Consider the following 26700-nt stretch of genomic DNA (forward strand, 5'->3'; position numbering starts at 1 on the left):
GAAGACAATTTAAAAAAAAAAAAAAAAAAAAAGGTTCCATGAAGAAATGATTTGGCCTTGTGATCTCACATCACAACTTCAGCCATTGGGTATGTCCATAATAAGTCTTTTGAATCCTTATGAAGGAACACTGGAATGAGTAGATGATGGACAGTGGAAGCCAGGAGCACACAACTTCAGGAAGGCTATAAAAAGACCTATTATTCACATATTTTTGAGTGGTAAAAGCTTCTTGGGATCAAGTCAAGCTGGAAATAGCTGTTAAATCTTTTAAGAAATGTGGAATCAGCCACACTCTTCATGGCCTGGAGAATGATGTTCTGTATGAAGATTTTGTGGCTTCAGTGGTTGTGAAATGGAAGATAAATTGTGGATTTAATGATAAACTATGAAAAACTGAGCACTGTGATGCTGAAGGTAAGATGTTCCATAAAGAAGTGTAAAGCCAGCTGTAACTTAGACTATTGTAATCCCATAAAGAATGCTGAACTCCATGCTGTATTTGCAGATGCAGAACGTGTTTAAGCCTTTGACAGCTGCACAAGGTCCAGAAAGTTTTGTCCCTCAGCTTACATAGATGCATGTATACTAGGGGTGTGCGAAGCGGGCCCTATTCAATTCAGATTTGGCCCAGATCAGGGACAGTGATTTGATTCGTTGGTTTGGATCACTGTCCCTGATTCGATTAGGCCAAATCTGAGTCTGAAGGTCAGATGCTGATTCAAAGAATCAGCAATTTGGATACAGACACAGCTTTAATAGTATTTTCTACATACCTTGAGGTAGCAGGCATGACTCATGAATGCTGCAATGCTGGGGTGCATGGAGCGTCCCACAAGAGTGCGGGGGGGCCCTCCACATGCTCAGCGGTGAACCCGGAAGTGGACTGGAAGTACTTCCGGTCCTCTTCCGGGTCTGCCGGGGAGCATGCGGGGGGCCTCCCTGCTTCTCCCCAGCTCGGCGATCAGCCACAGGGGAACCCCAGGTGCACCCCCCCCCAACCCAGGAGGCACCAGTCACGAAGCTGAGGGTGAGGGAGGAGTGGTCCCCTGCACACTCCCCGGCAGACCCAGAAGTGGACCGGAAGTGCTTCTGGTCCACTTCTAGGTCTGCTGCCAGGCGTGCTGGGAAGCCCTTTGCGGTTCTGTGGATCACTCCATGCGCCCCAGCATCGCAGCACTCATGAGCCCTTGCTACCTAGAGGTATGTAGAAAAAACATTTAAAGCTGTCTCTATGTCCCAATCTCTCCGAATCATTTCGGAGGGTTCTGATTCGATTCGGAGAGACTGAAGAGCCCTCTGATTCAATTTGGATTTGGAGATTCGACCACCAAATAGGGTCAAATCTCCGCCAAATTGAATCAGGGACTGAACCTTCGCACAGCCCTAATGTATACATACGTGCATCCAGATGTTTATAGAACCACACCCTACTTCATCTGTCTGTGATTGCTGAACATTCTGGCTAGGGATGGACGTTCAAAAAGCCTTGAGCCTGATTGATTCAATCATTGCAGGTTAGTCTAATGTAGCTAGGCTGAACCAGTTTGTAACTGTAAAGTTATCCCCTCTGGACTGAAGAAATGCAGGCACATGCCTGCAATGGCTCAGGTTAGAAGCCGCGGGGTGCTAGAATGGGGAGTGCTAGAGCCACAGCACTGAGCTGGGAGAGGTCTTGGCCAGGCCCCGGCAGTATGCTCTGATTAGGGAAGGGTTCCCCCCCCCCCCCAACTCCTGACCAGTGTGCGAGCCATCAGGGAACTGATAACAGAGTATTTAGTTACACAGCAGGGAGTTACACAGGGATTTGATAGCATTTAGCACCCCACCAGAAAACAAAAGGCTCTCATTAGTTCAAGGTTTTCTTGAACAACTTGTTTCAATGGAGGGATGTTACCAGCTACCTGTTGATTAGCTTCAAAAAGCCCTAAGTGGACACTGTCCTGTCTGCCTTACACAGACACCTCTCAGCATTAGCTAGCATACCACACGCTGTGGGAGAGAGGAGCGGGGGAACCTCTGCTTGAGCAGGGAGCGGAAAGCCAGGCAGATGCCACTGTACCTGCAGTCTCTGCCGGAGCTCCAGCCAGGGAGCAGAGAGGCGGGGCCAGCCCTGCTGGGCTGAAGCAGAGAGCCCCGCCCATGGCTGCAAAGCATCTGGGATGCTGGGGGACTCTGGTTTAAGTTAAACCAAGAAGGGGTCTGGGACAGACATTGCATAAACTGGTTTGACCCAAATTTGTTAAGTCTGATACTACATTCAACCAGGTTTATCTCAAACCAGTTTCAGCCATTTTCAAACTGGTTTATGTGCACTGAACATCTGTTCTGTTACAGGTTTAAACCAGTTTCTGATCACTTAAACCAGTTTATATGTAATGTCTGTTTCTAGCCTCTGTCATGGTCTGTCCCATAACGTACAGACCTACCTAATGTAACATTTTTCTACTAGGAATTACAAAGCATAAAGTGGATAGCATCTCTAAATGAAGAGGGGGATAGGGGGGAAAGTTGCTTTGTTGTTTTTTTTAGGGGGGTTTAGTAAACTTGTGCCAAAAGAATGCGTGATACGAACTGGAACAAGCAAAAAGCTGCTAGAGAAGTCCAAAAAGGGACAAACAAGCTAGTAGCAGTTAGCTGAAGTGTAAGATATCATTGGTCCAGGACTGCTGACTAAAATTAATAGTCATTTGAAAGTTCTATAGAAAAACCAAATTTCAGTAGGCATCTTTGGGATAAAGAGTATTTTTCACGTGTTCTTGAAATAATGATTTTTTGCTGTAGTCTGCTTTTTTGTTTGTTTGTTTATTTTCTGCTATTTCTCCACTAGAGGACAGTAGTAGCAGAAGCAATATATTGTACTTTGAATCCTTGACACTGTTCTCAGAAATAAAATAGTGTTTTTGAAAGAGAAAATGCTTACATATCATTGACATCATTATTATTTTCTAAGACATAGGTATTATTACTTAAGAATGTTATTGTTAAATTTTGAGAGAGTTTGTTTAGAATTAAATATAGGGTGTTTATATTAGAAATTATTTATGAACAGACTGAAATATTGTTCCATTTTTACATTTAACAAACAGGCCCAAATTCTGCTTGAGTACTCTTACAGAATTCAGTGGAACTGCTTATCATGCCTTTGTAGCATCAGAGCCTTCGTGCTACTGACAAATAAACACAGATTACACTGTGTTTTTTTTTAATTGAACTATCAATATTGATGTGTCTTCTATTTTTGATGTGCAAAATATTTACAGAGGCCTTTAACCTGCCATGACCTGATTTATGACTCTAACTTTATTCATTTGAAAAATTTTATCAAAATGAATGTCTGACTACATTCCTGAAGTTAAACACATGTAATTGAGTGCCACAAATGTCTGTGTCATCTAGGTTTAAAAAATGTACAGTTACAGTCATAAAGACACACAATTTGATGCTATGGATTCATGTTTTTGCAGTGGCATAGTGTTTTCTTTTAAAAAAATTGACTGAGGTTTGTCTGTTTTGGTTTTGTTTTGGTTTTTTTGGTGGAAAAGGAAAGATGGGATTGCTATTTTCATCTGTTATACTGAAGCAATAGATTTGAAATGTTGATCTTTACATTAATCAATGTCTGTGATGTACTTCAAATAGCTGTTATGAGTTAGAAAAGTTTCCTAGTTTTTTGTATAATTTCTAGTTATTATGCGATGAAACTCGCTTTTCATATCAAGAATAAACATTTTGTTACATATGTCAGAAATTTAGAATGTGTGAGTTTCTAGTAAGTTCTCTAGCATCTGTGACAGAATTAAAAATGGTTCTTCTATGTACCATACATAAAAGTATAAACCTCATTTAAAACAGGAAGAAGTATCATGTCTCCTTGAGATCAAAGATCCAAACTATGTAATTTTTAAAAGGCAGTTTATAGTGCAATTGATAAAATGTACTAGTTAATGAAACCAGTGAGCATATGCTAAAAGTTTTTTTATGTATATTTAATAAGTTTTCCTGAATGGTGCAATAAGATGAAGTAGTGGGTGTAAGGGGAAAAATGAATTAACAGCAGACTTTCAGATTTTCCTTGACCCAGCAACAACTAAGAAAGGGCTTTCTGATGTACTGTGTTACGTAATTTTTAGAAAATCTCACTGAAATACTATGAAATTACTTATTATTTGGAAAGTGTTCATAGATGTCATGTGTGCTACTCACTGGCTTTTATTATTACGATAATAGGATCTTTTTTAACCATAAAAAAAGAGGTTAGGAGACCAGGATACCAAAGAAAAGACATATTTCAGTCTAATGACATTCTGCCCTTTCTGAAAAAGTATCGTGATTTTGAAAAAATACAAATTGCTATCAGACCTGGTAGCATTTCCTGTTTCTCAGAAATAAAACAATGGTGGCTTATGATAATTGCAGTGCCCTAGGCTACTCTAACTGTGCTGTGATTTAGTTATCATTGCTAAGCTAAATTAGCTCAGTTGTGCTCTGTATGAATATGTATTCCTTTGATTTCTGTAGGAAGATAGCTGAGAGCAGAATTTGGCTGTTTGCTATGATGCCATAGAGTAAACCCTTTTGTCATTACAGGGACAATGAAATATGTCCAGAAGAAACAAACTTTTCTTTCATGTATAGGTATAACACAACAGACTAACTGCTGATTTCAGCGTTCTTTACTGAGATAAATTGAGCTACAAAGTGAAGTGCAAAGTGAAGTTATTTAAAATGTACTGACCCTGAAATATTTTTTTAAAAATGAAAGATTTTTCATTACATGCTGAGATAGGGGGTATTTCATTGGAAATCTGTTTGATGATCAGACATTGGCCCTCTAGCAGCCTGACTGACATTTTAGATGGGGAGGAGCGGGCATGGCAAAACAGTGCTCATTGCAGTCACTAATATGGCATGTTAAAACTTGTCTCCTCTTAAAATTGCTCATTCATTTGCATGTCATGTTAAAACTTCAGCAGCAGGGTCTGGGTAGCTGATGAACAAGGACTCTTCAAAAGCTTTGTGCAACCCACCCTTCTTTAGTGCATCTCATTTGTGATTTCATTGGCAAGGCTGGAGAATTTGCCTTCCTGGTCTTTAGCAGTACTTGTACTTTTCTGTGACCAGTATAATTTCCCCTCTGTTCAGGTAGTGTTTTCATTAGGAATTCATCAAGAGAGCGAGATTTTAGATAAATGTCTGCAAAATATCATATAGTCACTGCTGGCTATATACAATACATTGTGTACAACACAGAGCTCAACTCAGATTCAGCATGCAATTTTTAGTTAATTTTTATGCATTTGACTAGTTTTGCTGCTCCTTTGACTGACACACAGGTCAAGGTCACACAGTACTTTAGTTTCACCCACAGTTTGAACTTTAAGCCTCTTGTGCTTTGCTGCAGTCATTAGATAGCACAGAACTCTTTAGACTCCCCAGGCAGCTTGTTATGTGGCTTGAGGATAGACCTGTAGCCCCAGCACACAGGTATCACAGCTGCTAGACTGGACCTTGCATTGGCAAAAGGATGCCATGGGCCTGTCTTCTAAATCATCTTGCCATCATATAAATGTGACCTTTTCATTTCGGTAAGAAACTTTTCAGGCATCACAAATTCTAGTGATTTTGGTTCAGCAGGTTAGGCTGGTTTCTTAACAATATTTTTTATCTCATACCAGGAGTTTCACTGACAAAACATTGATAAAACATAAGCAATGTTAATGGCTGCATCTGACTTTTTACATCATTTTTAAAGAACAATAAATGCCCTCAGCAATTATATTTACTTACATTTGCATTGTTGTTGACAGGTATAAACAGAAATCACACTTGAATTCATGAGCAATAAAAACCTGGAGTTAAATCACTGTCTTTTCCTTGCAGTTTGTAGGATGAGGACATAATGCAACATGTCAGGTCTTTGGATTTGATCTACAAAGCTTGTTCAATTTTAATGCCATTGTAAGCATGTAGGATGTCATTGATCAGATTTTAAGATGAATTAAAATGGTTTATAAAGATAATTTAAAATTAAGATTCAAAACTAAAAGATATCACCCACAAAATCCTCACCTCTCATATTTCCTGGATCACCACAGCTACAGCATCACTCCAACACTACCACAATTAAATGTGTGTAATTTCAAAACAGAATTAAATGCATGTCAAATGTGAACCGAAAATCTGTGTACTTGCCAAAACCTGGGTTTAGGCCCATGGGTTTCTGTGTTTCTCCCACGAAGGTAAATGGCATCACTAACACTTAAAACAGCATAGGGGCTTATAGTCTTACACTGCTTTTGCTGGTAGTCTCAGTTAGGTTTTAATTGTATTTAAGAAAATATAGAACCGTAAGAACCTGAAGCCAAGTCTTGGCCAAGCAGCTGAATGATAAAGAAATTGAGATGGGCAAACCCCTTTCAGAGCTGATGCTATTTTTGAAGTATTTCAATTGGTAGGCTAGATTCATAGATCCATAGATGTTAGGGTCGGAAGGGACCTCAATAGATCATCAAGTCCGACCCCCTGCATAAGCAGGAAAGAGTGCTGGGTCTAGATGACCCCAGCTAGATACTCGTCTAACCTCCTCTTGAAGACCCTCAGGGTAGGGGAGAGCACCACCTCCCTTGGGAGCCCGTTCCAGACCTTGACCACTCGAACTGTGAAGAAGTTCTTTCTAATGTCCAATCTAAATCTGCTCTCTGCTAGCTTGTGGCCATTATTTCTTGTAAACCCCGGGGGCGCCTTGGTGAATAAATACTCACCAATTCCCTTCTGTGCCCCCCGTGATGAACTTATAGGCAGCCACAAGGTCGCCTCTCAACCTTCTCTTGCAGAGGCTGAAAAGGTCCAGTTTCTCTAGTCTCTCCTCGTAGGGCTTGGTCTGCAAGCCCTTAACCATACGAGTGGCCCTTCTCTGGACTCTCTCCAGGTTATCCGCATCCCTCTTGAAGTGTGGTGCCCAGAATTGCACACAGTACTCCAACTGCGGTCTGACCAGTGCCCGATAGAGGGGAAGTATCACCTCCTTGGATCTGTTCGTCACGCATCTGCTGATGCACGATAAAGTGCCATTTGTTTTTTTGATGGCTTCGTCACACTGCTGACTCATGTTTATCTTGGAGTCCACTAGGACTCCAAGATCCCTTTCCACTTCCGTGCCACCCAGCAGGTCATTCCCTAGGCTGTAGGTGTGCTGGACATTTTTCCTCCCTAGGTGCAGCACTTTGCATTTCTCCTTGTTGAACTGCATTCTGTTGTTTTCTGCCCACTTGTCCAACCTGTCCAGGTCTGCTTGCAGCTGTTCCCTGCCCTCCGGCATGTCCACATCTCCCCATAGCTTTGTGTCATCTGCAAACTTGGACAGAGTACACTTCACTCCCTTGTCCAAGTCACTGATGAAGACATTAAAGAGTATCGGTGCAAGGACCGAGCCCTGCGGGACCCCACTGCCCACACCCTTCCAGGTCGAAACCTACCCATCTACCACAACTCTCTGGGTGGGACCCTCCAGCCAATTCGCCACCCACCGGACTGTGTAGTCATCCAAGTCACAGCCCTTTAACTTGTTCACCAGTATGGGGTGGGATACTGTATCAAAGGCCTTCCTGAAGTCTAAGTATACGACATCCACCCCTCCTCCTGTGTCCAGGCGTTTAGTAACCTGGTCATAAAAAGAGACTAGATTAGTCGGGCACTATCTGCCTGCCACAAACCCATGCTGGTTTCCCCTCAGCATAATTTGTCCTGCCGGGCTCTCACAAATGTGAGCCTTGATAATTTTTTCAAAGACTTTGCCAAGGATGGAGGTGAGACTGACTGGCCTATAGTTGCCCGGGTCCTCCTTCCTCCCCTTCTTGAAAATGGGGACCACATTGGCCCTTTTCCAGTCCTCTGGGACTTGGCCCATGTGCCATGAGCATTCAAATATTCCCGCCAGTGGCTCTGCAATGATGTCGTCCAGTGCCTTCAGCACCCTCGGATGGAGCTCATCTGGGCCTGCCGACTTAAAGGCATCCAGTTCTTCCAAGTGGGTTGGAAGAACCCTTCCTAGGGTTTTGGTGATTTTTCTCCCACTTTTCCCTTCCCTCTTTCCCCCACCCAGACCATCAGTGCCAGCATTATGTGTTCTTGTTTCATAGATTCATAGATGCTAGGGTCAGAAAAACCTCAACAGATCACCGAGTCTGACCCCGTGCCTAGGCAGGAAAGAGTGTTGATTTGAAGGAGCTTTCACAGAATGATTAGAGCAGAGGTGGGCACAATACAGTTCACAGGCCAGATCCAGCCCGCCAAGGGATTCTGTTTGACTCACAGCAGGTCCCTTGGCCCTGCTTGGCCCAGGCATGGGGGGCAGCCCAAATTGTGGCATGTGTGGCCAGTCCTGTGGCCCCGGGTGTTGGGCAGGGGCAGTGATGTGGCCAGAATTGGCTTCCTGGCAGCCCCTGCAGTGGCAGCTCAGTTTGCTTGGGTGCCACTGCTAATTCACTCAGCATACAAGCCAGTGGCATCAGAAAGAGTGGGCAGGTGGGCAGGCAGGGTCTCCATGGAGACCTCTGCGGATAGGGTGTGTTCGGGCATATGGGATGAGTCTATGAGCAGGTGGGAAGCAGCATCTGGGAGCAGGACAGTAAGGATCATGGGGTGGTGACAGTGTTAGGGCAGGGTTTGAGGCAGAGCCACGATCTGCTTCCTGCACACTGTTACCTGCAGAACTGGCGCCCTTCACAGGGATGTGTTGGGGAACAGATTGTGGTTTTTGGCATGGACCTGAGCCCTAGCCCCATACTGTCGCCACCACATGATCACAATCCTGGCCTCAACCCCACCCACCTGTCTTGCTCCCAGACACCACTCCCCACCCACCTGTGGCTTCATCCCATCTGTGCGGCCAAGCATGCCCTGCCCATGAGGGTCCTATCTGGTCTCCATGGAGACCCTACCTGCTCCATCTGGTCCCCCTGGCAGCGGGTGCAGGGCAGATGGGCCTGGGTCCACATAAGATCAATTGCCTCTGCCACACTGGACCAGGTCAGCCTCTCCCCTCTTCCCCCAGACCACAACAGTTCACCAAAACTCCTTAAGTGGCCCTTCAGCCCATATAATTGCCCAACCCTGGGTTAGAGTATTTTTCATCATACTATGCCTACCAAAGGTCCAAATTGCCAGTGGTGGCATAAATATCCCTTTACCTTAGATCAAGGCTGTCAAACTCACCTGGCCCTGTGGTCCAAATGAGTGGCATGGGGCTGATCCATGGGCTGGATCAGCTTCATGTCCCTTCCCTTCCTCCTCACATGCCTGATCCAGCGCACATGGCACCCATATGGGCTAGTCTGGATACAAGCCCCAGCAAGTGCCACCAGCAACACAGCCCAGGACTGGCCCCAGTGAGCATTGCATGCTGCATGCGTCCCAGACACTGCACACAGGGCCAGTCCAATGCAGCATGTCAGTCAATGGGGAATATATAACAACCCTGCCTTAGATCATGAATACTCTGTTTGCCTACAAATACTTCATGGATTAACCTTTTTCTCAAGATGAATGTATAAGCAAGAACATGTTACCAGATGTCAGCTGCAGACTAATTTTTTTAACCTATTTGCTAGAAATGGCATTAAAAGGCAAATTCAGTTCACAGATAAGCTCTGGGGTGTCTTTACTCCAAGCTTATTCCAAAGGTTGATTTCCTTTGCATATTACGTGTTACTGGAAGCTGTGTTTTCCAGTGTGAATGTTGTGAAGTGCATTTCACTGTAGAGTGGTACTAGCCTCGGTGGCATCTGCACTTTCTTTTTTATGCCCAGATCTTTCTCTAATAGTATAAACAGATATAACAATTGAATCAGTATCAAAGGATCTCTCTATAAAATGTTTGGATGCAACTGGTATATTTGTATGATGCTGCAGGGATACAAGTGCAGCAAAACCACTCCAACTTTAACCATGCTTCATTCAGGATCTAAAGTAGGGTAATTTAGCCAACTTGTACTGGTACAGGATCATGCAAATGTAATAGTTACAGTGTTACTGCTGATGCACTCTCCCAGCATTCTCCACTTTTAAAGCAGTTAAAAAATGTACCTTTGTCAATACCCTTGGAGCAGCTTCTTGAAACTGACACACCCTTGGGCACATTTCTTTTTCAAACGGTACTTTTTGTAAAAGGTTATATACTGTATTTCATAGATTCATAGATGTTAGGGTTGGAAGGGACCTCAATAGATCATTGAGTCGGACCCCCTGCATAGGCAAGAAAGAGTGCTGGGTCTAGATGACCCCAGCTAGATGGTTGTCTAACCTCCTCTTGAAGACCCCCAGGGTAGGGGAGAGCACCACCTCCCTTGGGAGCCCGTTCCAGACCTTGGCCACTCGAACTGTGAAGAAGTTCTTCCTAATGTCCAGTCTAAATCTGCTCTCTGCTAGCTTGTGGCCATTATTTCTTGTAAACCCCGGGGGCACCTTGGTGAATAAAACCTCACCAGTTCCCTTCTGTGCTCCCGTGATGAACTTATAGGCAGCCACAAGGTCGCCTCTCAACCTTCTCTTGCGGAGGCTGAAAAGGTCCAGGTTCTCTAGTCTCTCCTCGTAGGGCTTGGTCTGCAAGCCCTTAACCATACAAGTGGCCCTTCTCTGGACTCTCTCCAGGTTATCTGCATCCCTCTTGAAGTGCGGCGCCCAGAATTGCACACAGTACTCCAACTGCGGTCTGACCAGTGCCCGATAGAGGGGAAGTATCACCTCCTTGGATCTATTCGTCATGCATCTGCTGATGCACGATAAAGTGCCATTGGCTTTTCTGATGGCTTCGTCACACTGCCGACTCATGTTCATCTTGGAGTCCACTAGGACTCCAAGATCCCTGTCCACTTCCATGCCACCCAGCAGGTCATTCCCTAGGCTGTAGGTGTGCTGGACATTTTTCCTCCCTAGGTGCAGCACTTTGCATTTCTCCTTGTTGAATTGCATTCTGTTGTTTTCTGCCCACTTGTCCAACCTGTCCAGGTCTGCTTGCAGCTGTTCCCTGCCCTCCGGCATGTCCACTTCTCCCCATAGCTTTGTGTCATCTGCAAACTTGGACAGAGTACATTTCACTCCCTCGTCCAAGTCACTGATGAAGACATTAAAGAGTATCGGTCCAAGGACCAAGCCCTGCGGGACCCCACTGCCCACACCCTTCCAGGTTGATACCGACCCATCCACCACGACTCTCTGGGTGGGACCCTCCAGCCAATTCGCCACCCACCGGACTGTGTAGTCATCCAAGTCACAGCCTCTTAACTTGTTCACCAGTATGGGGTGGGATACCGTATCGAAGGCCTTCCTGAAGTCTAAGTATACGACATCCGCCCCTCCTCCTGTGTCCAGGTGTTTAGTAACCTGGTCATAAAAAGAGACTAGATTAGTCAGGCACGATCTGCCTGCTACGAACCCGTGCTGGTTTCCCCTCAGCATAATTTGTCCTGCCGGGCTCTCACAAATGTGAGCCTTGATAATTTTTTCAAAGATTTTGCCAAGGATGGAGGTGAGACTGACTGGCCTATAGTTGCCCGGGTCCTCCTTCCTCCCCTTCTTGAAAATGGGGACCACATTGGCCCTTTTCCAGTCCTCTGGGACTTGGCCCGTGCGCCACGAGCGTTCAAATATTCCCGCCAGTGGCTCTGCAATGATGTCGGCCAGTGCCTTCAGCACCCTCGGATGGAGCTCATCCGGGCCTGCCGACTTAAAGTCATCCAGTTCATCCAAGTGACTCTGCACCATCTCAGGGTCTATGCATGGTGGTCTGGCGCCTTGCTGCTGCCTCTCTACAGCCCCAGTGAGAGACTTGTCGTGCCCCTTGCTTAGGAACACTGAGGCAAAGAACTCATTGAGGAATTCGGCCTTGTCCCCCCTGTCCATCACCAATTGTTTCTGCCCATTTAGTAGGGGTCCTATTCCTCCCTGGGCCTTCCTTTTACTCCCTATATATCTAAAAAACAATTTCTTGTTGTCTTTTACTTGGGATGCCATCCTCAGCTCCATGGTAGCTTTGGCCCGTCTAACTGCCTCCCTACAAGCGCGAGCAGAGGAGGTATATTCGTCTTTGGTGATCTCTCCCTGTTTCCACTTTTTATGTGCTCCCCTTTTGGCCCTTAGGCTGCCCTGGATTTATCTGAATACAAGTCAACCCTGAATGTAGGAAGACCTCCAATAATTAGATTCTACATCTGGGAAGTTTATAAATTTATTATAATTTCCCAGGTGCAGAATCTAATTATTGGAGGATCATCTTAAATTTGCACCCCACCAGCTACTGCAGGTGGTGGGGGGCAGTAATGAGGAGGATAGTAATGGGGGGAGGCAGTGGGGGGGGCATGTGATGGGGCAGTAATGGGGCAAGCAGTGGGGAGCAGGCACTGTAGAGGCAGTGAGAGAGGCAGGCAGCTTGCCCCCTACTGCCTTTACCCTCCCATTGTATCTGCCCCCCCCACCCCACAGTCTCAGGGTGCCCCAATTCCCCCTTCCCCTGTTCCTCCCTCTTTCCCTCTTCATGCTGCTTCTACCACCCACAGCTTCCCTGCCTCCCCTCCCTCCTGTCTCTTCTCCCCACCTGCGCTTCCATCCCTGCCCCCCCCACCCCCATATGCTTGTTCCAGGCCAGCAGGTTCCATCTCTGCTGTAGCCTGGAGCACGGAGCATGGCTCCATAGCAGCATCACCAGCTCCATGCCACTTCTGCTACAGGGCCAAGCTGGAGTCATGCTTCGTGCCCCATGCTGCAGCAGAGATGGAGCCTGCTGGCATGGAGCAAAAGTAAGGAGTGTGGCAGAGTGGGGGAGAGAGGGAGAAGTGGTTTTGGTGGTGGGGAGGGACTAGGGGCTGTGGGGGAGGAGTGGTGGGGCATGCAGAGGCAGCAGGGGTGCAGGCGATAACTGTGGCTCCAGTCCCAGACCCAATCCTGGGTTGGGGTTGGAGTTGTAGCAACAGCCTGTTCCCCGCCCTCCCTGATTCTCATGCTTACCTGTAAGGCGAGGGGCTTTTTCTCCATGTTAAATTGGGGGAAAAAATACATCTTATAATCAAGTAAATGCAGTATATTCTGCAGAGTTAAATCAGGGTAAAAATATTGATTGATTCATTGGTTTCTTTAGTAGTCTGTTTTTCTGTGCATTGGTCTGGTCTACTTGTAATCATTATATGGCTAGAATCATAAAAAATTAGGGTTGGAAGGAACCTCAGGAAGTCATCTATTCCAACCCCCTGCTCAAAGCAGGACCATCCCCAACTAGAACATCCCAGCCAAGACATTGTCTACCTGGGTCTTAAAAACTTCTAAGGATGGAGATTCTACCACCTCTCTGGGTAACCTGTTCCAATGCTTTACTACCCTGCTCATGAGAGTTTTTTCATAATATCTAACCTATATTTCCTATGCTGCAGCTTCAGGCCGTTCTTCCTTGTTCTGTCATCTGCCATCACTGAGAACAGTGCAGCTCCTTCCTCTTTGGAACCACCCTTTAGGCAGTTGAAACCTGCTATTAAATCTTCCCTCAGTCTTCTCTTCTCCAGGCTATATAAGCCCAATTCCCTCAATAATCACTTCCCTGGCAGTGCTTCTCCAAATGCAGCCCAGTATGGCATGGGCACACTGTTGGCTCATATTCAGTTTATTGTCCACTGTAACCCCCAGGTCCTTTTCTGCAGAGCTGCTGCTTACCCAGTCAGCCCTCAGCCTGTACTGGTACATGGGATTGTTCCGTCCTAAATGCAGGATTTTGCATTTGTCCTTGTTAAACCCATGAGATTTCTTTTGGCTCAGTCCTCCAACTTGTCTAGGTCGCTCTGAATCCTAGACCTACCTACTAGCCTATCTACTACTCCCTCAGCTTGGCTTCATCTGCAAATTTGCTGAAGGTGCACTCCATCCCATCTTCTGTATTGTCAATGAAAATATTGACCAAAACTGGCCCCAGGACCAACCTCTGGGGCTCTCCACTTGCTACTGGCTGCCAGCTTGACATAGAGTCATTGGTTTTTACCCTTTGAGCCCGATGATCCAGCCACTTTTCTATCCACCTTAACAGTCCATTCATCCATCCCATACTTCCTTAGCTTGCTTGTGAGAAAGTTGTGGAAGACCATATCAAAAGCCTTGTAAAAGTTGAGGTATATCATGTCCACTGGTCTTCCCACATCCACAGAGCCAGTCATCTCATCATAGAAGTCAGTCAGGTTGGTCAGGCATGACTTCCCCTTGGTGAATCCATGCTGAATCACCTTCTTCTCCAAGGGCTTAGAAATGGATTCTTTGAGGATCTGTCCAATGATTTTTCCAGGGGCTGAGATGAGGCTGACCGGTCTGTAGTTTTTTGGATACTCCTTCCCTTTCTTAAAGATGGTATGGATGTAGATGCTTGAATGCAAACCCCTAAAAAGAAGTGCTGCACCATGCTTGTAATGGTATGGAAGTAGCTTGTGCAAGCATGTTTCACACTAGGGACTACTTGCCAGCAACTGTTTATGGAGGATGGCAATATAAGAGGTTAATGCTTTAAGTGGGCTTTTGAGATTAAAGTTTTTACTTCGTGTTTTTCTTCTAGTGTCTCTTGACACAGCTGTTTCCATAAAAACAATATTTTAAGAAACATGTCCTTTGTTTGTTATCACTAATAATATTAGTAATACATATCAGTGTTGCTCTTTACTTGGCAACTTCATGTTCAAAATGCCTAAAGATATCATGTCAGAGACGGGAATTTTTTGTGGGTGATTATCTTTTATTGGGCCAACTGCATTGTTGCAATAAATCTAGACAATCTTAAAAATGCAAAGCATTCCTAATTTCAGGACTGTCACAACTACATCATTCCAATGCTATTAAAAATATCATCTAATTAATTTACACAGAAGCCTTTTATAAATATTTTTTAGAGATGAGGAAGCTGAGTAAAGTGTCAGGAAGTTCCAAATGATGGGAAATCCATCCCATCATTATGCCCTCATTATGATGAGGGCATCATAATGGTGCAAGAGTCCTGAAACTCCTCCATTTGTTTGTACTTGCTGACAACAGATCACTCACAATAAAGTGGATATTGCTGTCCAAGGGCATATGGAACAAAATCAGCTAATATTTTTAGCTTATTCCATTGGATAATTCTACTAGCGGAGTACCTCAGAAATCAAATCTTCCTTATGTTATAGAAACCTCAGGAAACACCAGGAAAGTCATACCATCAAGTTGAATCCCTAATGTATCCCTACATGAATCCCTCATATTCTGTAACAGGCCAGCAGGATTATTTTGGCCTGGAGAATTAAACCCTGATTCATATTTTCCTTCTTGATTTGAGGCTACTGTTTAATATCTCCATTTATAAATAGTTTTTTGGAATTAGATGCCAAATCCTACAATTTTCAGTGCATTCACATGCAGTACTTACAGCAATTTCCAATTTTGGCAAGTAACCTAAATGGAGGACACTAGGTACTATGTGTGGTATTGACTAGACCAATAGTGCCACAGTTCTGGAACTAGCTCTGGAAGCACAGCATTTAACACTTCCACTGCTTCCTCACTGCCAAATTTCCAGACCATTGTGCAGCTCCACATGCCAGATCTGGCATGCAAGGCTGGGCTGGGCAGGCACGCCAGTTCACCCCAGTGTACCCACCCTACTGTAGCTGGCCTGTGCACTGACCCTGTTCATGGGATCTGGCCTACGAACCAACCCTGTTAGCGGACAAGCCCTGCAACATTTACCTGTGTGATCCAGCCAACAGACTGGCCTCACCACTCTCATCTGGCCCATGAGGACAGAAGGTTGAACATCACTGCATTAGAATAATTTACCTGTCTCTGGTTAATAGTTTGCAAGGATGCTTTAGAGTTTACAAACAGGGTTGAGTCTTTTGAAAGATAAACCAGGGTTGTCTTCAACAGAACATCAGCAGAGATGCTAACAGAATGTCTCTCTGACTCAGGTTTGATTGATGAACCCAGAAACCTGCAGAACCTGTAGGAGAAGGAGAAATATTAGCCAATTTTCCTTTGTGACTTTTACTTTTTAAGACTGAAGCTTGACATCCAATATGGGTAGAAAGATGTAAAAGGGAGAATGAATGAGATATGGAACACACTAAAGCACAAATTAAATTTAAAAGCAGGGGAGATGCAGAACTTTATAACATAGATATGGGAATGAGTCAGTTACTTAATAGGAATATAGTCCTAATGGTTGGGTTTATTTTTTTTCACAACCGCAGCAGATTAAAGTTCTGTCATCTCTTGCATGCTAGGCTTATGCAATGTGATTTGTTTGTAAGAATCACTTCATGTGAAAACAGCTTTTTTGTATTCTGTGTTTATCAAAATGCATCTTCAGAAAGCAAGACACATATGCATTCATTGTTTCTTTCTGGGTTTTGATTAATGTATCAAAGGTTAAATGAATCCATGAATCTTCACCTTTTAATTTTTAACTTTGTGGTTGTAATACAAGGCTCCAATTAGTGTGACTGAAGGCTTTGCAGCAAAGAGATACTTATGCCCATAGATCTGAGTGCTACAAGTTGTGCTGTACTTGGGAATAAGCAAGTATTGGAGGCGTGAAATTCTGTCTGATGGAACATTGAGGTGAGACAGGAACAGAAGAGGCATATGAAGTAGGTCTGACTGACCTCTGCTGTGCATCACCTCAGTTACTTAAAAAATGCACTTGATTAATGTTCTTCCCTAATTCCTGACCTACCAGTAGATAGGTACACGGGGCGCTGACAGACATGGAAAAAATATAGAGCTTTACCGGAGAAAGACTCGCATCAGTTTTACCCAGCTTCCTAGCATCTGTATAACTTGCATGCTTCAGCGGGGCTTTTTGGTGCTTTTCTCTAATAGGTGATTCAATCAGCTATTACATAAAAGTGCCAAAAAGCCTGGCTGATGCACATGAGCTATGTAGACACTGGGTGAATCAGGTCAAACTGATGCAAACTGGAATAGAAGCAAGGAAAAATTGCAGGGAGATACTGCTGCAACACAGCCGCTGGGTTTTCCCTCTGGCAGCATCAGGGTGGGAGGGAGCAGAATTCAGTCTTCAGGGCTAGAACTGTAGCATTCACTCTCTCACAGCCAAATCATTTTTTCCTCATTCTGCCTTTTCAAAAAAAGATGTGTGTCTTATTTGGAGCCATGTGGTGTGGAAATAAATACAGGTTCATAGACTAGAGGTGGCAGAGCTGTTATCAAACCATTTCAGGTGATAAAAGTTCTGACTTATTTCCAGTACTGCTCTGTTGTGTAGTTAATAATATGAGAAGATAAGAAAGGAAATATATGAAAAGTGACTGCTTGGTTTGACTGTTCTTTCATAGATTGTTTAATTTTAAGGCTATATGATTACAATCATCATCTCCTCTGAGCTCCTGTATACCATGAGCCGTAGGATTTCATCCAGTAATTCCCACATTAGACTGATAAATTATGGATAAACTGGTATCATATAATTTAGAGAAACATCTAGTTTTGATGAGACGATTTCAAATTATAGAGACTCTGCCACATGTTCCAAACATTCATTGTTCTTTACCATGAAAAACTCGCTCATTATTTAGGATCTGAATTTAACCTTCTGTAGTCTCAATGTAAGGCAGGTTTTTCAGACTTTGAATTGTTCTCCTAGTTATTTTCTGAATTCTTGAATTTAACATCTTTCTTAAAATACAGACACCAGAACTGGACAATAGAATGCTATTTATGGCCTCAGCAGTGTTTTGCGTTGATTATTTCCACAAGAGCTATTTACTAAAGTCACTTTTTTCACTGCCAGTGTTACTGTGCATCGGCTCTTAGCTTGTACAGATATGTCCAAGATTTTACTCTGTACATGTTTGCTGTAGTTTCAGAAATGTAGATAAGGAATTTTAAGATAACAATACAACTAATTATAGTAGCAGTGAAGAGACACTGACATGTCCACATAAGCCTCTGTTTTATATATAGGCTGCTATAGGTAAGTACAAAAGGAAAAAGAAGTATAAATGTCAGCTAAGTATTTTACTGTTTGGGATTTTTATTATTGGGGGTGGAGTTGAAAGAAGTGGTCAAGAATTCTTTTAAACTATTTGTAAGTTAAGCTGCTAATTTTCAAATTTGTTGACCTGCTGGGTTTACTTGTATCATTCTGTAAGTGGTGCTTCTGGTGGTGCCCCAGATGCCAAACCCTGATAAAATCCAGCCTATCTTGTTAATGAACATGCAAACAGTTGTTCCCCATCTGCTGCCTCTGTCTAAAAGGTTAGCAAGCCCTTCCTTCTTGATCACAAAGGACATAATTATTGTCTGTAGAAGAGTCAAGTACAAAGACAGTTCATCCAGTCTGACCGCTACCACACTGCAGGCCACCAAAGATTAACAGCTGCTTCTCCTTTGATTAGGTTAGGTAATAACAGTTACTTTAGTTAATAATTGGATGGATTCCCAGGCCATGTAATTCAGGTTTAGGCTGTCATTTTTTGCTGGCATGTAGCTGAGCTGTATTATTGGAATGGAGCCTGTAATCCTATTAGTCAGTTGTCACTCAAGTCACAGTAGAGGAGATAAGGGGAATTCAGATTCATTAAGGTGTTGTAGCAGGTAGGCAAATAAGTGAACCACACACAGTCACTCCCTCTTAAGGGAATTGTCTTTATTGTGTTGTCTTTAAATACAAAACATTACAATTGAAAAATAGTTTAATTGCTGTATTTACGTAATGAAACAAATCACATGACAGAAGTGTGTGTGTGTGTAGAGCAAATAACAAATGATCTGTGTTATCCATCTTCAATACTTCTAAATTGGTGCCAAACTCTGGAGCTGTTACACTGACATGAGTTGCTATATTTTGTGTGTAACAAACTTATAATGGTCTAAAGATTAGGCATCTGTGTTCTAGTACCTCATTAGTCAAGCGTGCTGGCTCTCCTCCTCTGCAAACAAAATGATTATATTTCACGAGTACATATGAATGGACATAAAAAGCCCTTTCAATCCAATAACAGCTTTGGCGCCTCCTGCTTGTCCACTATATTTTATCTCTTAATTTTCTTTTCTTAAAGTTCTGTTCAGATTTACATATGTTAAAAAAGCCAGCCATTTTGTATAGGCTATTTTTGAAAGCTTGTTACTTTTGTTTGCTTGTTGCCTATTCACTTGCTTTTGTTTTCCTGCATGGTCAGATAGTCTCAGACCTTGAAATCACAGGGACATCAAATTTTTAATGTTATTGTGTTGTTTACACATTGGTGCAAATATACATAAGAGCAGAACAACATAGTATCTTGTTCTGTTCCAAAGCCTAACATATTTGTAGTGATTTCCTTTTTCTGAACAAATATATCTCATGTATTCTAATGTGACAAGGGTATTTTCCCTCTATCCACATGTTGGGGAGGGGGGAGGCCCCTCGTTTTACATTTGCACATGATATAAATACATTGCCTATCTTTGAATTGCTGCTAAAAGCAGCACGTGGTCAGTAATGGAAACCAACTATGAAGTTGATTAAATGCAGTCAACATTGGGCATGAGTATAAACCACGTGGTCCACATGGAGCAAACATGCTGATTTATTTATTTATTTTAATTTTGTGTTCTGGGTCAAATTAGCCAAATCAGTTCCAAATCCTAGCTACTGAACAGAACTCAATCATTCAAATCCATGTGGTGCTCCCACTGAAGTATCTTCTTTCCCAGACTCTTTAACCTGGGGCTTCAGATACTCCGAAATCCATGGCTGGCATCCTACATGCACGCCCAAGCCCAGGGGTCTTGTGGTCTGGATTCCCCAAGTGCCCTTAGCAACAGGCCAAGGAAGCAAGCTAAGGAGAAATCCCAAATCTCCATAAAATAAGTGTGTTGCTGAGATCCTCCCACTGTGAGGCTGTGACTCATTGCGGGGCCTGCCTCCAGTGCAAGGACAGGTCTCCACCCTCAACTACACAGTCATTCAGCGGTCTGCAAAAAGGGGATCTTCCTTTCTTGTTATAGCAGGAAAATCGCGTGGACTAATACCATGGTATCTCCGTTGCCAGGGCAAACATGCTGATAGGAACCTGCAGCCTATCTGAATAAGACATATGGTAGTGCCCATTGCATTCAGTTCCCCTCACGACCAACACTTTTTCAATCATGATGAGCCACTATATTGTGTACATTTTCAACTTCCTCTTCACTCCCACAGGTGATTTGTACCTTTCTTTTCCCTATCCAATGAGTCATGTTTCTTCACTGGACATAACCAAACAGGGCCTCAAACAGTTCAACCAGAACCCCTTTGTTGTACCCTCTCTTGGCCTATCACATATGATGACTGTGGCCCCACCTTGCATGAAGTAAAGCTGGATCAAGTTGCCCTATGTCTTATTTGCATATAAATTTTTGGAGGAGAATCCCGGGACTCATGACAAGAACACCCAGTTCCAGTCATGATTGGGGTCTAATTAGCACATGGATTCTTTGTGGAGGGTATCTAGAGTACACACACAGACTGAGCTATGCTAAGCTGTGGGGTCACCAGGGCTTGAAATGCTGTTATCTCTGCTGGGACCCAGCTCAATGATCTATATGGTAAATCATGAGCTTTTTGGCTTTGGACTAGTATCATGCATGGTTTGTGTAAAAACAGGGGTTCCCAAACTGTACACAAGACATCTCTGATGGATATACGGGAGAAATTATGTAATGGCAGATTTAATTTTCATTAGAATAATAATTGGTATTTAAGGGATTAAAGTATGCTGGTAGAAGTATGTGGGCAGCTGGTAAATCTGGAAGGGGGTAAGCAATAAGAAAAAATTTGGGAACCTCTGTGCTAAAGCATTACTTAAAACTGTGTTTATGGAGCACCTATGCTAAAACTTGCTGCAGCTTAAAAAGTAAAATGCATCATTTCTGGGTGAATTAAGTCTGAGTACTATATGCAAATTACTACAAATATGTTTATTTCAAGGTCAGATTTTTCAAATTTGTTCTTCCCTTCCATGTGATCAGAGAGAGGAGCATCTGACAGGAAGGCGGGAGGAAGGGGCTGGAAAGGGAAGAAGTTGGAAGTGGGTAGAAGGTAAAGAGGCTACCTGACCCCCCAGATTTATTTTTCCGGCTGTTGTAGTGGGAGGCTGACAAAATGAAGACAAACCAACATTAATTAGATTCTAGACCTAGAAAATTATATCAAATTTATAAATTTTTCATATATAGAATCTAATGATTGGGGGAATGTCTTAAAATCAGGGTCATCTTATATATTCAAGATGGGCTTTTAAAATTATGGGCTTTGATGAATACCTTTCCCAATATAAATGTTGAATTCCCTTCAAAGGAACAAATTTTACAAACAGGTTTGTGGGATAGGTCTCAAATAAGTATCCACCCAAAGGTATATTAGAGGTTAGATCTTTTGGGATCCATACAGCAATTTGAATTGAATTTGAACACTTTTAAAATAAGAGTTTAACAGATACCAAGGGCAGATAACTTGTAATTTATTGTATTTGTTGCATGCCTAGCATGAGGTGCCCTGACCTAGTCAATGTCCTCAGCCGCAACTACAATAAAACAATATAATCATAATACTTTGAAAGTACTCTTAAATCTGATTCTTTTATTCTGACACTTTCAGCAGTGAATTCCAGTTCACTGAATGACAGTTTTTATTGAGCAATATCTTTTTCCCACATCTTCCCTGACTTCTTTGTCACCAGAAACATTTTAGCTAACTCCTTTTATTTAAGATTGTTTTTTGGCTTCCTCTCTCATATTCATCAGAATGTCTTTTTCCTTCTTATTTAAACAGCAAACTGCTCATGAATTTTCATTAGTGATTTAGAAGAGAGAATAATTAGTACATGGATTATTTTTTTTCAAAAGATATTTAACTGGAAGAAATTGCAAACATGCCACTAGGGACAGAAAAATAATACAAAGAGAACCTATAGAGTTTAGAAACTTAGGCAGAAAATTAAGTTATTTTATGAAAAGGCAAGCTAATATTTTTGGACTAACAGATTCTGAAACACACTATGTGTTTCTTCCAAGTGAATGGTAGAAAAACTTTCCTTTTCTATGGGTTGTTGGTTGTAGCTGTGTTGATCTAAGGACATAGACATACAAGGTTCTCTGGGTAAATGTGATATCTTTTATTAGACTAAGTAAATAGTTAGGAAAATTGTTCTTTGCAAGCTTTTGGGCACAAACACTCCTCTTCAGGTGTAGGCAGAGTCTGCCGGTGTTTTGTGTGCTCTTCTGGGTGTAATAGAAGCCAAAATGCAGGTCTGTGGAAATGCAAACATGTGGCAGTGAGGATCAGAGGGAATAGGAGACAATAGGCTTGAGACAGGTAGATAGAGAGAAAAGGGGGAAATGTTGAACTGGTGATAGAATGCAGCTGTTAAAATGCAGATAGATTACCTGGGTTTATCAGATGTCAGGTAGGTTATAATGTGCCATAAATCCAAAGTCTATATTTAGTCCATGATTTTTTGTATCTAGTAGATTTATGAAGCGAAGTTCATAGGCTAGTCTACAAAAGGTGTTTTGTAAATTCCCTCTGAGGATTAAAACAGAGAGACTAGAGAGACAGTGGTTGTCTTGTGAGAAGTCTGCACCCATAGGTAATTGGATATTTTTGTCTTTGATATGTTTTCGGTGTGCATTTGTTCTGGTACACAGTTGTTGTTTGGTTTCTCCTACATATTTTCTTTCAGGGCATTTAGTGCACTGGATAAGATATAATACATGTAATACATGTTGGTCTAATAAAAGATATAGGCAGGCAAGGTTTTTTGGGTAGATGTGATATCTTTTATTAGACCAACTGAGTAGTTGGAAAAAAAGTTCTTGGCAAGCTTTTGGGCACAAACACCCTTCTTCAGGCATAGGGAGTCTCTGCTGTTCTGAGACTCCAAGGAATGAGAGAATCTAAAAGTGTGGCAGGATGTCAGTGAGAATGTAAATAGGTAGAAATTAGAAAGACAAAAGGTAAAGCAGGGAAGGGGAGGGTGGAAAGCAAGGGAAGAAAAGGTCAAAAGGAGACACTCCAGTGATAGTAATACAAGGTAAAAAATAGGCTGTCTATGACAAAGGAAATAGCTGAAAATTAGGAAGACAAAGGGCAGAAAAATAGGGGAGGGGAGGGGAGAAAAGATGTGTGAAAAGAAGAATGTAAGAGGTCAGGTCTGGCAGGTACTTGGTGACTCACATGTCAGGCAGGTTGTAATGTGTCATAAATTCAATACTGTATCCAGTAGATTTATAAAGTGAGGTTTGTTGGCTTGTCTATGAAAGGTGTTTTGTAAGTTCCCTTTGAGGATTAGTACTGAGAGATTAGAAAGGGAATGATTGTCCTGTGAGAAGTGGGCACCCACGGGTAGTTGGATATTCTTGTCTTTGATAGATTTTTGGTGTGCGTTCATTCTGGTGCACAGTTGTTGTTTGGTTTCTCCTACATATTTTCCATCAGGGCATTTGGTGCACTGGATGAGATATATAACATTTCCAAAGGTGCAGGTGTAAGTTCCAGGAATGGTGATGATTCTGTTGTGGGGTATATTTATTGTGGGGGTGGTAGAGATGTGTTGGCAGGTTTTGCATTCCTTGTCCTGGTATTTCTTGTCCTAACCACCATTAGGTGTGGTTTGGGTCATAGGAACTTTGCTTTTGGTGATAAGGTTAATGTGGTTCAGTGCTTGTTTAAAGGCTAGGATGGGTGGTTCTGGAAATGTCTCTTTAAAAATTGGGTCTTCTAGTATGGGTTGCAGTTGTTTGAGAATTTTCTATGTAGGTTACAGGGAAGGGTGATATGTCATAAATAATAGTGTATGATTTGTGGGGATTTTCTTTTTGTACTGCAGCAAATCTTTACACGGTATCTGGGTGGCTCTTTCAAAAGTTCAGTCTATCACTTTGGAGAGTGTCCTTGTTGGCTGAAGGCCCTTTTGAGATTTGTGAGGTGGCAATCATGGGTATTCTCCTTGCTGCAGATTCAGTGGTATTGGAGAGGTTGGCTGTAAATTACAGCTTTATAAGTGTGTTTAGAGTGATTGCTGGTCCTGTGTAGATATGTATGTTGGTCCATGGGTTTCTTATATATGGTAGTTGGAATTTTACCATCTTGTATATTGATCGTGGTGTCTAAGAAGGAAATGCTGGTGTTAGAGTATTCAAGCAATGGAGGGGTGATGATTTTGTTGAATTTTTGGTGGAAATCAATTGGAGACTGCAGAATTTCAGTCCAAATGATGAAGATGTCATCTTTGTATTTCAGGTGTAGTAAGAATTTGATGGTACAGTTCTTGAAGAATTCTTCTTTTAGGTAGACCATAAAAGTTTTAGCATATTGTGGGGCCATTTTGGTGCTTATAGCTGTGCCCACAATCTGGAGGAAGTGTTGATTGTTGAAACTGAAGTTGTTGTGTGGGAAGATGAAGTATATGAGTTCAGTGATATCCTGAGGTCTGTACTCTGAGTTGTAATCTTGTTCTTGCAGATATGTGAGGCTTTTTTCCAACTACTCAGTTGGTGTAATAAGAGTTATCACACCTGCTCCAAAAACCTTGCTTGCCTATGTCTTTAGACCAACACGGCTACAACCAAAAACCCAGGTAATAAAAGATATCACATTTACCCAGAGAACCTTGTCTGCCTTTCTTTTATGGGCATACAAAGGGATTAGTGGTAAAACACTGGAGGGTGAGCAGTATTCAAGTGGAACTAGCCCAAATCCACACTACAGAGTAGTCCTTTTAGCAGCTGATGGCTGCTTGCAGACATTAAAAAAAATAAAAATAAACAGACTTTACCAGAAGTAGTGAGATGCTTTCACCGGTCTCTGCAGCATTTGTATAGATCGGGCATTTCAGCGGGGTGTTTTGGTGCTTTTAGCTAAAGCTGATTCAATCAGCTGTTAGATAAAAGTGCCAATAAGCCCTACTAAAATGCCTGATACATACAGATGCTGCAGAACCAGGTCCAACTAAGGCTCTACCTCTTCTGGACATGCTCTGGGCTCAGCGCAGGAACACACCAAGTTTAAAGCAAAGTGCCATTTTTGGGTTTTGGGTTTGTTTGTTTTTTTAATGTCTGCAAGCAGCTATCGTGATGAGCACTAAATCAAGCATTAGCTTATAACCTTGATGGGGCACCACTGCATTCAAGTTAAAGGTTTTTATATTTGATGGGATTCAAGGTATGAGCAAAATATGAGGTATAACTCAAAATAATCTTTCAGTGAAGGCATACCCTAAGTGTCGACTGAACTAATACTGACTCCTAGAAATTTTGTTAAAAAATAAACCAAAAGGGAATTGCTAATTGATTATTTTAACTGCTTGTATAAATTGATACACACAGGCAGATTTCTGCTCATTTTATTTTGCATTTACATCCTTTGAAGATAAGCCTTTACTTGGTTGCATACAAATCTACAGCCAATTCTCATGAGTCGAGCAAAATTGCTTCCTTCACATGCTAGCTCTCAATGTGGTAGTAAAATGCTTCTTAATGAATCTTGGTAGATCAGCAGGAATAATTTTGCTGGGGAAGTCGTTTAAATATGTCTAAACGTTTGCTTGAGAGAGAGAGAGAAACTTGCTGGAGAGAATTTTCTCAAATAAAATTTGCATATTGTTGTATTGGTTTCTGATTCTAATTTTAGCAAGGAGAAACTTTTCCTCTACTATGAAATCATATTAAGACATGTAAAATACATTTCTGAATGTTGAAGTATTTTTAATATAATAATTGAAAGGCACCTCCTATATCATACTGCCCTCACAGCATGGTAGGCCCTTTACTCACTAGTAATAATAATAACCAGAACAAAAGCAATATATTTTTATTTTATAAAATTACTGTACTGATGTTTTTTGTAAATTGTTTATGAAAACACTTGGAATGCACAATTATAAAATAATTTCTCATTAACTAAAAATGTTCCCAACTTTAACAAAATTACAATTAGTTGGATAAACAAAAACAGTAGAAGCAATCAGTAAAACATGACAAGTTGTAGTAACTGTTACATTTCCTTGGGGGGGGAGGAGGGAAAAGATTTACTGGGTTTGTGTTTTGTTTTGTTTTGTTTGTTTGTTTGTTTGTTTTAAGTGGAGAAAGATTAAATTAATTAAATTTCTGGGAGAGCAAGTTTCAAACCATTGGGTCTACTATAGTAAACACTTCATCATTTACCAGCTTCAATTCAATGGCAGAACCCTTAGGCAGGAGGTATCAGAGCATGAAAACCAGTTTGGTGGGTCAAAAAGGAAGTCTCAAATATAAACTGAGCCAGTACCAATTCAGAGCTTTGTACGCAAGTAAAGGTAGTCTAAATTGAATCTGTCATTTATAAGCAGCTATGCTAAAACACACAAAATAGATTGAATATGATTATGAAGCTCAAACACTTGAACATCCACTCTACTGCCTTCTGAACTAGCTGCAAGTGGTGAATCTGTGTAAAGCAGAATTACACTAAGTGAGCCTTGAGGTCAGGAGAGCATGCATTGCTATCTCCAGATCATCATATGATATAAGGACATAACTTGCCCATACTGCCTAGCTGAAAGTTACATTGCCGAATCACATGTGACAAATAGCGTTCCTTGGATCAAAAATCTCCACAGACTCTAACCTGATTTACAGTTCCCTAGTTAGTCTCCTCAGATTGAAAAAACAGATTGATCC

At 42.2% G+C, this 26700-nt stretch overlaps 1 protein-coding gene across 6 annotated transcripts in view; it reads left to right on the forward strand.

Annotated features, from left to right (window-relative positions):
- SCAPER (S-phase cyclin A associated protein in the ER) overlaps positions 1-26700 on the forward strand; it is a 372539-nt gene that overhangs the window by 218980 nt on the left and 126859 nt on the right. The gene's annotated exons all lie outside the window — the stretch shown is intronic.

The sequence above is a fragment of the Alligator mississippiensis genome, chromosome 11 (assembly GCF_030867095.1).
Source record: "Alligator mississippiensis isolate rAllMis1 chromosome 11, rAllMis1, whole genome shotgun sequence".
Classification (NCBI taxonomy): Eukaryota; Metazoa; Chordata; order Crocodylia; family Alligatoridae; genus Alligator; species Alligator mississippiensis.